The sequence below is a fragment of the Dipodomys spectabilis genome, unplaced genomic scaffold, assembly GCF_019054845.1.
Source record: "Dipodomys spectabilis isolate Male_0828 unplaced genomic scaffold, ASM1905484v1 ptg000115l, whole genome shotgun sequence".
NCBI classification, from domain to species: domain Eukaryota; kingdom Metazoa; phylum Chordata; class Mammalia; order Rodentia; family Heteromyidae; genus Dipodomys; species Dipodomys spectabilis.
Window position 1 is genome coordinate 1,134,016 of NW_024870792.1, and position 12,651 is coordinate 1,146,666.

The following is a 12,651-nucleotide window of genomic DNA, read 5'->3' on the forward strand; positions in this document are numbered from 1 at the left end:
CTGAACTCTGGGCCTGGGTGCTGTCCCTGAGTTCTTCAGCTCAAGGCTAGTGCTGTACCACTTGAGCCACAGCACCACTTCCGGCTTTTTTCTTTTTGCTTATGTGGTGCTGAGGAATTGAACCCAGGTGCACGCAAGGCAAGCACTCTACCACTGAGCCACCTTCCCAGTCCCAGAGCCTCTTCTATTATTCTGCCAGTGCTCATTAAGAAGAGAGAAGATTCTGGTGGCTCACGCCTGTAATTCTAGCTACTCAGGAGGCTGAGATCTGAAGATTGTGGTTCAAAGCCAGCCCGGGCAGAAAAATCCATGAGACTCTTATCTCCAATAAACCACCAGAAAACCAGAAGTGGTGCTATAGCTCAAGCAGTAGAGCAGTTGCCTTGAGCTGAAGAGCTGAGAGACAGCGCCCAAGCCGAGTTCAAGCCCCACAACCAACAGAGAGAGAGAGAGGGAGAAAGAGAGAGAGAGCATTTAATTAAAGGAAAATTCATGAATATGCTCATTACTTTTAATTTTAAAATTTTGTATAAGCATATTTTCTTTTTTTTTTTTTTGTATGTGTGTGTGTGTTGTGTGCTAGTCCTAGGACCTAAACTCAAGGCCTAGGCACTGTCCCTGACTTGTTTTTTTTGTTTGTTTTTTTTTGTACTGGGGATAGAACCTGCAGTAATGCACCTACTAGGCAAGCACTTTGTCACTGAGCTACACACAGCCTCCTGAGCATTTTTTGCTCAAGGCTAATACTCTACTATTTGAGCCACAGCTCTACTTCTAGCTTTTGGGAGATAATTTATGGGAGTTGAGCCTCTCACAGACTTTCCTGCCTGGGCTGGCTTTCAACCACAATCTTCAGATCTCAGCCTCCTGAGTAGGTAGTATTACAGTTGTGAGCCATTGGTACCCAGCTACAGTTTATTTTCAATCTACATTATTTCTTTTTTTTATGTTTTTGTTGTTATAAAGGTGATGTACAGAGGAGTTACATTTGCATAAATCAGGTTATGAGTACATTTCTTCTGGACAATTGTCACCTAAATTATTTTTTCTTATTGTAAAAAGCCTTTTTAGCCAGGCAGGGTGCCACACACCTGTAGTCCAAGCCACTCAAGAAGCTAAGATATGAAAATCAATTCAACCCAGGAGTTTGGGCAACATAGTCCAGATCATGTCTTTAAAAACAAAACAAAAGCACCTAAATCTTTTCATTAGAATAAACTTGCAAAAGAAGAAAAGAAAAGTGAGAGAGGGGGTGGGTTAGGAGCCATGGGCGACAATGTTGTCAGATACTTTGTGTTCATATATTGCTTGTAGAATGGGAACTTCCTTATACAACCACTTAAAGATAATAAAAAAAAATTAAGAAGAATAAACTTGCAAGTCTATCTTAAAACCCTTTTTCATAAGCATTAGCTTTAAGTTATCCCCAAAGTGGGTGATAAGTTTCTCTGATAGTGAGAAATGACTGAGTGGCCTACAGTACTTTAAATAGAGAGCTACTCCTGAACGACCTAGATTTTTGTTTGTTTGTTCTGTTGGTCATGGGGCCTGAACTCTGGGCCTGGGCGCTGTCCCTCAGCTCTTCAGCTCAAAGCTAGCGCTCTACCACTTGAGCCACAGTACCACTTCTGGCTTTTTCTGCTTATGTGGTGCTGAGGAATCAAACCCAGAGCCTCAGGCATGCAGGGCAAGCGCTCTACCACTGAGCCACCTTCCCAGCCCCAAGGTCTAATTTTTTTTTTTTTTTTGCTACAGTTTGAATTCAGACCCTGCATTTGCTAGGCAGAGCACTTTATGATTTGCGCCACATTCCCAGTTCATATCCTATTAGTCTATCTATCTATATCTGTAGCTCTAGCTATAGATATATAGTTTTGGGGGTTTTTTTTGTTTTTTTTTTTTTTTTTTGGTCTGTTGTGGGACTTCCTCTGGGCCTGGGCGCTGTCCCTCAGCTCCTCAGCTCAAGGTGAGCACTCTACCACTTGAGCCACAGCGCCACTTCTGGTTTTCTGGAGGTTTAATGGAGATAAGAGTCTCACAGACTTTCTTGCTTGGGCTGGCTTTGAACCTTGATCCTCAAATCTCAATCTCCTGAGTAGCTAGGATTACAGGCGTGAGCCATCAGTACCTGGCAAGTCTATATTTTTAAATGGGCAGGAGAGATGAGGTCTTCAAAATTTGGATTCCATATACACAAATTATTAAATGTGAGTAATTGTTTGTTGTTATTGTAGTTGTTGTTGTTGTTGTCAGTCCTGGGTCTTGAACTCAGGGCCCAAGCACAGTCCTTAAGCTTTTTTGCTCCAGGCTAACCCTCTATCTCTTTAAGCCACAGTGCCACTTTCAGTTTTCTGGTGATTAATTGGAGATTAGTCTCATGGGGACTTTCCTGTCCTAGATGGCTTCAGAGATCCTCAGAGCTCAGCCTCCTGCATAGCTAGGATTACAGGCATGAGCCATCAGAGCCCAGCTAATGAAAATAATCTTATCTGTATATATCTTATTATATATTCAGTTCTTTTCATAATACTATTATTAGCCTTAGCGGGGGTGTTGAATCCCAAGGGCCTTGTAAAAGCCAAGTGCAAGAACAAAGAGAATGCCAAATTAAATGAAGAACTAAATAATAAAGAGATGTCAACAATGAAATGGCAGAAATGTTAGAATTATTTTAAAAACATTTTACCCAGCACTGGTAGCTCATGTCTATAATCCCAGCTATTCAAGAGGCTGAGATCTGAAGGATCACAGTTCAAGCCAGGCTGGTCAGAAAAGTTGGTTAGACTCCATCCTCAAATAACCAACATGGCTGGAACAATGGTTCAAGTGATAGAGCACCAGCCTAGCTAGGCCCTGAGCTCAAACTCTAATACCACCAAAAATACAAATAAGCTTGAAAACACCATAAAAATGCTTCAACAGACAATTATGAAATAAATGGGGAAAAATAGGAAGCAAAGACAGAAAATTTCAAAAGAAAAAAGATATTTTGGAAAGGAAATACACAACAACCAAACTAGAGAATTCAATGTATGGGCTTGCCAGCAAATGGAGGTGACAGAAGAATCTATGAACTGGAAGATAAAATGACAGGAATTACCCTTTCTCAAAAACAGAAAATACAGATGGGCAGGAACGGAAGGAAAGGGGAGGATAAGAATAAGGGGAGAGAAGTAGAGGGAAAAAAAAATCAAGATCCTTAGGACCTTGGAGTATAACAAACTGGTTTGACAACCCAGCACCACATAAACACAAAAAGCCAGAAATGCTTGAGCTGAATACCTGAAGGACAGCGCTAAAGCCCAGAGTTCAAGTCCTACAACCACCTATAGAGGTAATGGTAGATTAGATATCCCTGTCGTGAGTTCAGCTTCACCTTTTCAACTGTGTGATGATCTTGGACAAATTATTTAACCTCTCTGTGATTTACTTTAAGAATGGAATAGACTTCAGTGGTACATATATACTTGTGTGTGTGTGTGTGTGTGTGTGTGTGTAATGGTAGTAGACTGAGGATTGCAAAAACAAAACAAAACAAAAAAAACAGCATTTACCAGACTTTGTTGTCATTGCTGCTAAATCTAGACAGCAACTTCAAAGGAAAATCAGTTCTAATAGTATCTGATAATTTCCTCATCTATTGGGTCATTTCCCTGCTAAACACTATCTTAATTACTGCAAAATAAGTTCAAAAAGGGATGTTGTTATACTCAATGCATGTGTGGAAACACTGAGTTCACTCTCAGCAACAAAAAACCCAAAAGATTAATGAAGTAAATGCAATAAGAAATAGAAATCGTGTGTTGTATGAATGTTAGCTCTCCCTTTGACAAGGGTGGAAGAGGCCCTTGGGCCTGACAACATGCATACAGTTAAGGCATTGCCACCTACTTCATGGCATCCAACCATCGTTTTTTCTTTGTTGCTTTGAATGTCCCTCCCCCACAGTATAACCCCTGTTTTCACTGTATTTGATGTTGGTATAATTTGTGGAGGGGAAGGGAAAAAACAAATGTTTAAATAAGGATACAGGTGGACCCATTGCAACAATGAGATGCATAAGACGTTATGTTGAAAAAACGAACTTTACAACTTTGGTGGGGGGAGGTGGTGGTAAGGGGAAACAAAGGAGGAGGCAACAATGCTTGATAAAAAATTTGCTCAATGGGGCTGGGAAGGTGACTCAGTGGTAGAGCGCTTGCCTTGTATGCCTGAGGCCCTGGGTTCGATTCCCCAGCACCACATAAGCAAAAAGAAAAAAGCCAGAAGTGGCGCTATGGCTCAGGTGGTAGAGCGCTAGCCTTGAGCTGAAGAGCTGAGGGACAGCGCCCAGGCCCAGAGTTCAGGCCCCACGACCGGACCAAAAAAAAAAAAAAAAAAATTTGCTCATTACCTTGCCCATGTAATTGTAACCCCTCTGTACGGTATTTTCACAATAAAAAAAAATTTTTTTAATCACAATAATTCTTTAGAAAAAAAAGAAATAGTTCTCCTTTGTGTGAGTGGAAAGAACAAATAGGAATAAAAATACCTGATGAATTCAAACAAGATGAAAAGGAATAAAAGGGAAACATGGGAAAAATTGGAAAAAAAAAAAAGAAAAACAAAAAAAACAGCAAATGCAGATTCAAAGACAGGACTGGGGGTATGGTCCTAATGCTCGCTAGGCAAGCATGAGGCCGGGAGCTAATCTTCAGTGCTGTTAAAAAAGAAAAGAAAAGAAAAGAAAAAATACTCAAACACAAAGCCAATACATGTCAATATTGGGGCTTGAACTCAGGGCCTCTAGCACAGCTCTTACTTGGCTTTTCCATTCAAGGCTGGTACTCCACCACTTGAGTCACAGATCCACTTCTGGCTTTTGCTGGCTTTTAAATTGGAAATAAAAGTCTCACCGGTTTTTCTTCTTGGGTTGGCTTTGAACCTCAATCATCAAATCTCAGCCTCCTGAGTAGTTACGATTACAGGTGTGAGCTACCAGTGGTGCCCTGCTGTAAAAAGTTATTATTTTCTTATCAAACCCTAAACAATCTAAATAAAATGGGGAAATTAGAACCCTTGATGAACACGAAGTTTAAATCAACTATACAAGTTTCAATCAAGGTTCTTTGTGCCCTCTTTCTAAATCACTGCTATCTGGAAGTTCCAGAAAGGCCTGGACCCAAGAGTGGACCAGTAAGAACCACTCAAAGGACCATCTGGTTTTCTTTTCTTTTTTTTTTTTTTGCCAGTCATGGGGCCTGAGCTCTGGGCCTGGGCGCTGTCCCTCAGCTCTTCAGCTCAAGGCTAACACTCTACCACTTGAGCCACAGCGCCACTTCTGGCTTTTTCTGCTTATGTGGTGCTGAGGAATGGAACCCAGGGCCTCATGCATGCAAGGCAAGCACTCTACCACTGAGCCACCTTCCCAGCCCTGACCATCTGGTTTTCTAATAGAAGAATTTCTTTTGTTGTTAATTTCTTTTGTGTCTTGTTGGGTATAATAATCCTTCAGCACAGAGTTATTTTCCATATGTAAGGATTGTAGTTAGCAAAAACCATTTTTAAAAATTAAAGCAAGAGAATAGCCCATATTTTTTATTTAATGAGCATAAAATTGAAAACACACCAAGTCTGGATATTTTATTTACATTTCCTTTTTCTTTCCCAAAGCCTGGAGTCATGTTTAAATGGTTATACCACACATATAAAAAGTAGTTTTTATCATTTCAGTATTTTTTCTGTAAACATTAGTGTCTACCACATGTCATTCTTTTGAATTATTCTTCAGAGAAACCATGTGTTTCAAGAGGATTTTTTTCCCCTTTTTTAGCTTTTCTAAAAATGTTGGTGGAAGATTCCATTTTCCTCCACTCCCAGCCTCTCAACAAAGCTGCAGTTGGGTTGGGTTTGTGTCTGGATTTCCTGCCAGCTTTGCTGTGAACAGTGCAGAGGTCAGGTTGGGCTCTGCTCTGAGTGACGTCATATTGTACAGGACAGGACTTTCTTTGCCCTCAGTGATTTCATTTTACCAAACAGTATTTGCTGCATTCTGACTGCAGGTGCTGAGGAGGTACGACTCTCCATCTTTTTTTTTTTTTTTTTTTTGGTTGTTCACAGGGCTTGAACTCTAGACCTGGACACTGTCCCTGAGCTCTTCAGCTCAAGGCGAGCACTCTACCACTTGAGCCATAGAGCCACTTCTGGTTTTCTGGTAATTAACTGGGGATAAGAGTCTCACAGACATTCCTGCCTAGGCTGGCTTTGAACTGTGATCCTCAGATCTCAGCCTCCTGAGTAGCTAGGATTACAGGCGTGAGCCACCGGCACCCAGCAATAACTCTATATCTTGTAAGTAAACCACCACCATCTGTCCATGGGATCAATTGTAAATCTTTTTTTTTTTTTTTTCCGGTTGTGGGGCTTGAACTCTGGGCACTGTTCCTGAGCGCTTTTGCTCATGTCTAGCACTCTACCACTTTGAGCCACAGCTCCACTTCTGGTTTTCCGGTAGTTAATTGAAGATGAGAGTCTCATGGACTGCCCAGGCTGGCTCTGAACGGCAATCCGCAGATCTCTGAGTAGCTAGGATTACAGGTGGGAGCCACCAGCGCCCGGCCCTGAAAATCTTTTATTTATGCAAATAAAAGATTATTGCCCATAGACTTATCAAATTAAACAAAAAACACATGATTGGGAGAGAGTGAAGGAAGGGGTGACATAGTCCAAAAAGAAATGTACTCATTACCTGACTTATATAATTGTAACGTCTCTCTACATCACCTTTATAATAACATTTTTTAAGGGGGGAAAAAAAAACATATGGACACATGGGTAAAACAAACCCATATCAAAACCTAGACCCATGAACTTACTGCATACCAGACCAAAGCCTAATGCAATGCTCCTGCCTGAATCACATACAAGGAGCGGCACCCAACACTGGGCTGTGCGGCACACACAGTCCATCACTGGCCCATCTGGTACATGCAACAAGGATGAACAGGCCCTGAACTCTTGCCTCTGTCCATAGGGTTAAGCTTAGCTCAATCTCCTGCTGAGGTGTCACCCTCTGGATCCAGTAAGCCTGGAGTCAACTCGACACTTACAACTAGGTCTGTGTTTTGCCACCACCAGGCCTCACAGTTCTGTGCATTGTTTTAAGCTGGCACTCTAGTATTGGAGCCATACCTCCGGCTCATCTAACCCCTCTACAATGATTCTCTAAGCATCTGTATTAGCTTATCCCAGCTGGTTCCTCTAGCACAGCCTTCTCTGAACCCTATAGCCACTTTGACTCTTTTTTAACCATTCTGTAACCTCTATATTATTGTGAAGTATAATGTGTGAAGGGAGAGTTAGTATCAGTAATTAAGAGTTGAATAAAAGAAAGTAACAATTGGCTCACAGAATCAATAATACTTGGCAAATCACGGGGCTGGGAAGGTGGCTCAGTGGTAGAGTGCTTGCCTTGCATGCATGAGGTCCTGGGTTCGATTCCTCAGCACCACATAAGCAAAAAGAAAAAGGCCGGTAGTGGTGCTGTGGCTCAAGTGGTAGAGCGCTAGCCTTGAGCTGAAGAGCTGAGGGACAGTGCCCAGGCCCAGAGTTCAGGCCCCACGACCGGACCCCCAAAAAAAAAAAAAAATACTTGGCAAATCAGTGCCAATGAAATTGACATAACTTGAGAATTTCTCATTATTCAATAATTTCTGACATTATAGAAAGCACAGTTATATCTTTGTTTCTGACACACACAACAAATAACTACTGCCATAGACCCAGCTTACTATGAATGAGGCTGATGTCACTCCTTGTTCTAAAATATATTCATTAAATGTAAAAATCAAAATGATAAAAATGTTGAAATAATACAAAAACAAATATTTAGCACATAATTGAAAACCCAGAAATCAGTCAAGCGCCAGTCGCTCACACCTGTAATCCTAACTCCTCAGGAGACTGAGATCTGAAGATCAGCTGTTCAAAGCCAGCTGGAAAAATCCAGGAGACTTTTATTTCCAATTAACTACCAAAAAGCTGGAAGCAGAGTTGTGGCTCAAGTGGTAGAGTGCTCGCCTTCAGCAAAAGAAACTCAGGGACAGCACCCAGGCCCTAAGCTCAACCAACAAAAAGAAACAAATAAAAAAAAAAAGAAAAAGACTATGTAAATACTAAGGTTAAAAAAATATTTAAGGAGCTGGGAAGGTGGCTCAGTGGTAGAGTGCTTGCCTAGCATTCATGAGGTCCTCGGTTCAATTCCTCAGCACCACATAAGCAGAAAAAGCTGGAAGTGGCACTGTGGCTCAAGTGGTAGAGTGCTAGCCTTGAGCTGAAGAGCTCATGGACATCACCCAGGCCCAGAATTCAGGGCCCACGACCAACAAAATAATAATAATAATAAATTTTCACAGAACAAAACTATATTAAAAATGTAAAGTTATTTGAGAGGCTGAGATTTGAAGATTCTGGATTTCTGGTGGTTTATTGGAGATAAGAGTCTCACAGACTTTCCTGCCCGGGCTGGCTTTGAACCAGAGATACTAGATCTCAGCCTCCTGAGTAGCTAGGATTACAGGCGTGATCCACCGGCTCCCAGCTTTTTTTTTTTTTTTGTCAGTCATGGGCTTGAATTCTGGGCCTGCACACTGTCTCTTAGCTCTTCAGCTCAAGGCTAGTGCTCTAACACTTGAGCCACAGTGCCACTTCGGTTTTGATGGTTAAAAAAGCACAAATGTTTATTCAAACTAGGGTCTATGTTGCCCAAGATGACTTCAAACTCCTGAATTCAAGTATTCCTCCTCACTTCAGCATCCTGAGTAGGTAGGACTATAGGCACAAGCATTTCTACACTTGAAAAGGAGTTTTTTTTTATTTTGATGGTAGGGGAGAGACAGGATCTCCATATGTAGTCCAGACTAGCCTTGAACTCACCATCTATCTACCCAAGTGCAGGATGCAGACCTGTGCCACTATGCTCAGCCTTTCCCTTACTTTTTTGGTAGTACTAGGGATTGAGTTTAAGGCCCTTGCTAGGCTGGTGCTCTACTTCAGTCATGTCCCCAGTCACTTTTTGCCTTGTTTTCAAAGTAGGGCCTCATGCACGCTATCTCTTACTTACGCTTCTGCATAGGAATGGCAGGCATGTGTTACCACAACCAGCTACTGCCTCCCGCTTCGCTGTGCTAATAGAGGCCAGCTACTTCATCCAGCCACTTCATCCAGTTGAGATGGAGTCTTGTGAATTTTTTTTGCCTGAACTGGTCTCAAACAATGATTTCCCCTATCTTTACCTCCCCCAAAGCTAGAAATACAGCCTTGAGCCACTGCCTAGTCCCTGGCTTATTCTTTTATTTATTTTTCCAGAGCTGAGGACCTAACTCAGGGCCTTGCACTTGCCAGGCAAGTGCTCTTCCACTGAGCTAAATCCCCAACCCTAGGCTTATTCTTTTGGAGTAATAAACATCACATTTCTTCTCCATTATTCTCAGTTCTAGGTTTCAGAATGCTGTTATATACATACCTCTTATGTAAAATGTATTTTCTACTTTGCTTCAGATATTATAAATCTAGCCTATTAAATGTTTATTTACTTACCTATTTGATAGATGCAAATATATTCTCAGCAAAGGAAAGGTTTTTTTATGAGAAACCATTCATATGTAATATAATGCCCTCTGCAATTAAATGTATAATTTCTCTTTTTTGGAGCTACATTATCATAGACTGAATTTATGAAACTTCGTATTTTAAATCCCTTGATGCAAAAATAAGAGCCAAGAGCCAAATGATAAATAACTGCAGTGTGAGGTTCTGGCTGAAAGAAGCACATTTGGGTCAAACTTAAGAAATCATCAAGTTCATGAGCCTGTGTGGGAAGCCCTGGGAAGAATGGGTGCATTGTGAGGCTTCTGGCACAATTAGAAATTAGCTAGTGAGGGCTAAAGGCAAAGAGATTTCTGCCAGTTGATGACTAGTCTATTTTTTTTAATTCAGTATTATAAGCAAGGAGAAAGGGCTGTTTTGCAATCAGCCAAAATTACACTATGATTAAGATATGCCCTGGAAATAAGTCAGGGTTTTGGAAGTCTGCAAACAGCTGTACTATTTAGCACACTACACTGCTGTAACCAAATACTGCAGTAGATTTCATGCAACTCCCTAACTCTAACCTACTCTCAGAGCCTGAGACAATGACTGCAATGTTAAGCTTTGGCCTCAAGAAGCCTTTTGGAGTCCAACTAGAGAATTGGATCATTTCCTGTTGGGATTGAAGGATCTGGCAAGAAATCAATCTAAGTTTGGTGAGCCTTCACACTACTGAGAAGTCAGATGGGGGTAGAGAACTGCCTTCTCTGGCCCCTAACATCTCCACATTTGTGCCTATGCCTGTTAGGGACTGAGGTCCCAATTCTACCACTACCTAGCTATTTGAATCCTGGTCAACCATCTAATTTCTGTGGCCTTGGTTTGCTGGTGCTTCGGTTTTATCTCTAAGCCTGTAAGGTGATAGGACAAAAAGAGTTAAGTCAAGTAATGACCTCTAAGGTCCTCCTTCTAGGTGTGTTTTACTCTCTCCTTGGGATTTGCTGAAGACCAGAACTCAGCCCATTCAGCTGAATTTAGGGGCTACCAACTCATGTTTTCCTTATTTATCTGTGTTTCCCCATAAGTTGCTGGCACATGTACTACAGGTCTGTGAAACACCCTTCCCAGTTTTTTCATCTCTGTTACTTTCAAACTCTGGTAAGCTGGGTCTCTCTACCACAGTAGAACAGGTGTTGTTTTGTTTTGTCGGTCGTGGGCCTGAACTCTGGGCCTTGAGCTCTTCAGCTCAAGGCTAGCGCTCTACCACTTGAGCCACAGCACCACGTCCGGCTTTTTCTGCCTATGTGGTGCTGAGGCATCAAACCCAGGGCCTCATGCATGCAAGGCAAGCACTCTATCACTGAGCCACCTTCCCAGCCCCCACAGAACAATTTTATGCACCAACTAAATGATCCCATTTCAGTGGGCACGAAAATGTGTTCTGTAATCTCAGCTACATGAAGGCCCAAAGCTGGAGGATTGTAATTCAAGTCCAGACTGAGCAATATAGCAAGATGGGGGTCTCCAAACAAAAATCGTGCTGACAAGGAAAATCAATCAATGGTTAAAATACACAAATAATGATGTTGGAAAAATTAGATGCTCTGTACAAAAGAATGAAACTGGACCCTCGTCAGCTGTGGTAGAAGACACTTGTAATCTCAGTGCTCAGTATTTGAGTCATGTAAGGAACTCTTATAACTTTAAGCCAACTTTAAAATGGGCTTAGAACATTAGAATAGACTTCTCTAAAGACATAGGAATAACAACCACTATGCAAAAAAATGTTCATTGTCCAGCCAGGCACAAGTGGCTCATGCCTGTAATCCTAGCCAATCCCAGGCAGAAAAGTCCCCATGAGACTCTTATCTCTAATACACTACTTTAAAAAGCCAGAAGTGGTGCTGTGACTCAAGTGGGAGAATGACAGCCTTGAGCTCAGAGTCTCAGGGACAGTGCCCAGGCCATGAGTTCAAGCCTTAGGACCAGCAAAAAAAAAAAAAAAAAGTTGATGGTTCAGTCATCAGGAAAATGCCAATCAAAACCATATTATCAGAGTCTTTAACTCCAAGGAACAGGAAATGTTTCTATTTCCCTACTTTAACCCTGTTATACTAAAATAAATCCCTGCTGAAATTTGAAAAACAAAACAGAAAACAGTGCTTCATGCTTGTCAGGATAGCTATTATGGACAAAAGTATGGATGAGAATGTGTGGATGTGAAACCTTTTGCACACTGTTGGGGGAAATCAAATTGATACAGTAGTTATGGCAAACTACATAGATCCTCAAAATCTAAAAGTAGAAGTCTGGGGCTGGGAAGGTGGCTCAGTGGTAGTGTTTGACTCACATGCATGAGGCCCTGGGTTCAATTCCTCAGCACCACATAAACAGAAAAAGCCAGAAGTGGTGCTGTAGCTGGAGAGGTAGCACTAGCTTTGAGCTAAAGAGCTAAGGGACAGCACCCAGACCCAAAGTTCAAGCCCCACAACCAACAAAAGAAATAAAATAAAATAGAAATAAAAATAGAAGTGCCATATGATCCAACATTCTCACTAGCATTTATAGAAAAAATGAAATAAAAAAATAACATTAAGATCTTGAAGAGCTCCTCCATTCATTACAATAGCCAAAATATACAAACAACCTAAACGTTTACTGCCAGTTTCAGTGTGTTATACACATACAATGGAATACTTACTATTCAATAGTTTTTAAAGGGAAATTCTCCAGTATACTATATATGTGGATGAGCCTTGAGGTTATTCTATAAAATGCAATGAGCTATAGACACACAAATGCTCCCTGATTTCACTTCTATAAGTTATCTAAAACAGATTCATAAAGTCAAAGACTGAAATGAATGATAGCCACTAGGAGCCAAGAAGGAGACATAAAATTCAGTCAAGCATAAGCTCTGAAGATCTGCTCTCCAACACTGCCCCAATGGCAGATAACAGACTTGATACTTGACATTTTAAGCGAGTGGGCCTGGGGTAAAGTGCTCTTTCGGGGCTGGGAAGGTGGCTCAGTGGTAGAGCGCTTGCCTTGCATGTCTGAGGCCCTGGGTTCGATTCCTTAGCA

At 41.5% G+C, this 12,651-nt stretch overlaps 1 pseudogene; it reads left to right on the forward strand.

Annotated features, from left to right (window-relative positions):
- The first annotated feature begins 3,800 nt into the window (after positions 1 to 3,800).
- Positions 3,801 to 3,917, forward strand: LOC122115079 (annotated as a pseudogene).
- The last annotated feature ends 8,734 nt before the right edge of the window (positions 3,918 to 12,651 follow it).